This window comes from Chinchilla lanigera, unplaced genomic scaffold (genome assembly GCF_000276665.1).
Source record: "Chinchilla lanigera isolate Chin_1 unplaced genomic scaffold, ChiLan1.0 scaffold00071, whole genome shotgun sequence".
NCBI classification, from domain to species: Eukaryota; Metazoa; Chordata; class Mammalia; order Rodentia; family Chinchillidae; genus Chinchilla; species Chinchilla lanigera.
In genome coordinates this window covers 3,955,849-3,960,840 of record NW_004955472.1, presented here as the reverse complement: position 1 = coordinate 3,960,840, position 4,992 = coordinate 3,955,849, and positions in this window count along the sequence as shown.

Genomic DNA, 4,992 nt, shown 5'->3' with positions numbered 1-4,992 from the left:
TTTGTTTTTGGTTTTTTGTTTTTTTTTGTTTTTTTTTTTTGGTTTTTCTCCTGTACCGGGAACCGAACTCACGACCTTCAACTTGCCAGGCAGGCGCTTTGCCGCTGAGCTAAATCCCCAGCCCCAAAAGTACCATTCTTTGTTTTTTGGTTTTTTTTGTTTTTCTCCAGTACCGGGAACCGAAGTCACGACCTTGCGCTTGCCAGGCAGGCACTTTTGCCGCTGAGCTAAATCCCCAGCCCAGTGCTGTAATTTCCATTTGTCTAGTGGTCAGAGATACAGAATGTTTTTCATACCTCTTCTGGCCATGTGTATTGTTTCTGAAAAGTGTCTCTTCATTGCAGTTGCCCATTCTGTGGTTTCCTGATTGTCAAATTGCTGTTCGAACTAACTCATCTTGATTTTTCAATCTTCCTTTTAATATGGCCCAACATGCATTCTCCGCTGTAGTCAAACTAGTCTCCTCTTGTAATCACATTTTACATTTATCTACCTAATTTATTTTGGTACTTGTAGCAAGTAAGAGATTGGATTTTATTTTAGATCTTATGGTCAAGATGCAAAAGATTTTTATGATGGAAGTAACATAGATCTATTTATATTTTAGACATTGTTCTGGTATGTGTGGAAAATAGACTTTTGTGAGATCTAGAGGTAGAAGTATTTTATAGTAAAGTGAATACTGCAGTATTAAGGAAAGAAATGAAAGCAATTTGGGCAAGAACAGTAGCTGTGAAAACGGAAGGAAGTAAAGCCATTCAATATACCTGTGGTTACTCAGGTTGTAAATAAAGCTCTTGATGAAAGCAAGCGTTCTTAGGATTTTGTATGGAGCTCCTATTTGTTGAATCAGAGATAGGTAGAAGGGAAAAACTCATGAGTTCTGTGTTGGCCTTTCTGAACATAAGACGGAATTTTTAACGACTTTACCTACTGGATATGTACAGTTGACACTGTGGCTGAGACAGAGCTCTTTTCACAGACAATTTTCTCAGGCAAAATAGTGTTAAAGAACAGAAAACCTTTGAAAGTCTCCTAATCGGTTCCCCTTTTAAATCTGTGTTCTATAACACTCAGCATTAAATGCAAACATGTGTTTTCTCCAGAAGAATATACAACTAGAACTGTGAAATTTTACTTATACGTTACAGAAAGCTCTGCAAGGCCGCATCTAACACTGTATCTCATATTCTTACTTTAAGTGAGCACTTGTATTATAAATTGTCAAATTATAGCTGGATATATTAATATGTATTATATTTCTATATGCACAGTGATGCGTTTAACAAAGTAATAATATGATTTATGAGCACAATGTGGAGTGATCAATTCGAGCTAATTAGTGTAACTATTATACCAAATACATTTTTGGGAGTGAGAACATTTGAAATCTACTCTCAGGGATTTTCAAAGGTACACTAGATTATTAACTGTATTTGCGTGCTGTGCAATAGCTCCTAAAAGCACACCTTCCTCCTGTTGCCTGAGGGTCTGTGCCCTTTGGCCATTTTGTACTCATTGCCTCTCTGTGGCTGCTTAGCCTCTGCTCTACCCCATTCCACCAGCAGCTTCTGTGAATTTGATTGTTTAAGAGCTCACAAATGAGTGAGAACATGAAGCACTTGTATTTCTGTACATGGTTTACTTAGTAAAATGTTCTTCAGTTATATCTATTATGTTGCAAATGACAGAACTTCCCTTTCTTTTCTTAAGGCTGCAGAACACCCCATTGTGTACCCGAACCTCACGTCTTTTATTCTTTATTTGCTGTTGGACATCGGGATGTAGCACTGTGGTAAGTTGTGCTCCAGTGAGCATGGGGCGCAAATCCTATCCAAGTAGGATTTCTTGCCACAGGATGAAAAGCTCTTTTTCCATCACATCTCTTTAACACTTGTGGTTTTCCATCTTCTTTTTTTGTTTTCTGGTTTTTTTTGTTTTTGTTTTTGTTTTTTTTCCGGTACCAGGAATCGAACTCATGACCTTGCGCTTGCCAGGCAGGCGCTGTGCTGCTGAGCTAAATCCCTAGCCCCTCCATCTTCTTGATAATGGCCGTGCTGATAGGTGTGAAGTGAGACCTAAATACGGTTCAAATTTCCATTTCCATAATTATTAGTGATTTGAGCATTTATTCGCAAATAGTAGGCATTTCTGTGTCTTCTTTTAGTAAGTGCTTATCCACTCCCTTGCCAGTTTTTTTCAAATCACATTATCTGTTTTCTTTCTACATAGTTGTTTGAACATCTTATGTATTTTTCATATTAACTCCTTGTCAGTGGTATGGCTTATAGATAAGTTCTCCCAATCAATAAGTTGTCTATTTTTTCTGTTAATTTTTTCTTTGTTATAAAAAATATTTTTTATATTTTATGTAATCTCATTTGTCTGTATTGCTTTTCTTGCCTCCACCCTTAGGGTCAAAGCTAAAAGACTGCCTCACAAGCGCCCTTTTGCTTTTACCCCACAAGTTTTTGGTCCCAATCTTTCTTTCTGTGAGGGCAGTAGGAATCTAATAGAATTCTTTTCAAGATCTGTTTCAAGCACAATGCAGCATAAAGCTAATTTGAATTTCCTAAGACTAAACTGACTAAACCATAGATGGCTACACTCCCTCTGTGAGTAAAAATCACCTTATTCTTCAGTTCATTTGAAAATGGATGATAGCATTCATTTGGATGCAAAGAACCTTTGAATATTTATTGTCTGAAGTAATACAATCAGTGGCTATTCTTTATAGCTTTCAAGATTTCTATTAGCTACTATCCTTATCGGAATGCAGACATAAAAGTATTAGTATCATTTGAGAGAAAATAATCTTGCTCTTCTGCAGGGAATATGAAACCAATATTTAGAGAAATACTCAGAGAAGGATTGAGGTGCCTCTCACCTGGACTCATGTATCTTCCTAGACGCGTCTGCATTAAATTACCTGTCCAAATCATCAGACTTATTTTTTCCTGCATTCACAGAGAATCATTAGATTCTAGTTAAATCTTCTAAAAACACATCATCATTCAAAAATTCATAAAAATGAGGATAGAAAGTGGACAGGATAAGTATTAGCTAATGCTACAAAGTCAGAAGTGGCTCTGGTGATTAAGGTGATGGTGTATTCCTGTTGTGGTTCTGTGTTCTTTAATGGTATTACCTCTTAATCCAGTGGTCTTTTACACCTGAGATTTCTAGAATCTCTGTGCTGTAAAAGATTTCTTCTTTTACACCTAGAAGACAAGAAAATGACCTGGGAGCGAGTAGAATCATCTTTTCCTTTTCTGCTAGTCTATTTAAACACAATTTACTGCTTAATTGGTAAAAAAACAAAGTGAAAGGCAACAAATAAAAGCAAAACATCAGAATGTGTCTGGATGCGAAGTATTTAGAACCTTGACTCATTCTGCTCAACAATTCACCACACTGACAAGCAAAGCTCCTTTTTAAAAAAGTCATGATTTGCTAGTGCGTGGAGCTCTGAGATCGTTAACTGCGCTCTTTCGCCTTCTAGACTGCAAGGACTGATATTCCTCTATTTAATTCCATTTAGGCATCGGATGGAGTGAGAAGCAAAATCACAGCTGCCACAGGATCTCATATTAAAAAGAACCAATCTGGAAATGTAATTGATTATCTGATTCAGACAGCAAATTTTAAAATCGCTTTTCTGTCCTTACATCTATTGTGTCCTGACAGTTTTAATGTCGTATCCTGACAAGTGATTTTACAGCAATACATTCCTTGCTATCCTAGAATATAAATGTGATGTTTAATTATTTTCTCATGGATGCTACAGCATTGCTTTCATCTGTCTGAGGTCTGGCTTTCCTTCTTTGAGGAAGGTCCAGCTGAGGGGAGCCAGCTATTCCCACTTCTTTTTAGATTAACATAAAGTGAAGCATGAGGAACATCCGTAACCATCCGGCTCTCGGGAGTGCTGAGCCTCTGTTATCAAATGTGCCCTCTGCAGTGTCAGAAATGACCCAGGACTGTCCTTCCTTCCACTCCACCGCCTGGGGAACTGCTCAGCGCAGGTGAAGTGTTGGCTGAGTACCATGCTATAAATTCCAAAGTCAAAGCACTTGGCAGAATGGAAAACTGGCATTCAGCTGGGGAAAGGAACAATAATTACATTTTGGAGGCCGCTCCTTGAAAGAAGACTCTGAATAAATGCACTTGAAGAACTTGAAACATCTCCTGTGGCATGTAAAGAAAACTGTCTGGTCCTCTGACTTGTTATGCCTTTCCTATACATTAAGAAGCAATTTGATTGCTGTGATTTATTAAACTGATGAGAATATTTAACAAACTTCACTTTTGTCCAGGTGGTCATTTTTTCTGGAACATCTCTAATTATAAGTGAATAGGCCACTGCCAAGAGACCCTTTTCAGTATTTCAGTCCCTGAAAATCATGGTGTGAAGCTAAAGATCAATTGTCAATCTGGTTGGCTAGGAAGCCCCCTGTGGGATTAGGAGCACACTTCCGGATACGTTTTGGTTGGCTGGAGGTACGGCTTTGGGGTCGACGTCTGCCGTCTGGGTCTATCCTCTCCGCTTCTGTCCCTTTGCTGCCCTGCATTGAGCAGCTTTACTCCACCATGCGCTTGTATGATGTTTTTGCTTTGTAGCCTGATCAAGGACTGCAATTTCTACAACCAGGAGCAAACAAAACACTTTCTCCCTCACGTCCAGGTCACAGGAATGGGAACTCTGATAAGACCTATGCCCGAAATAGTGCCTAAAAAACTGTAATTCTCTTGTGCCTCTGTCTGCCAAAATCTGAGATTTCAAAAGCCCCTTTATTAGAGGATGAGCTTATATTCTCTCTACAAACCTACTTTAGAGTGTAGGACTTGATATGAATATGCTTGACACAAGTGATGTCATCAGAAAAAGCAATTTCTAACTGGCAGTTGAAAGTCATTTTTATGTAAGGTACCAAGCAGGGTATTACCTTTCTGACCTCTTCTGTTCTGACATAGATTTTAGAAGATCATCTG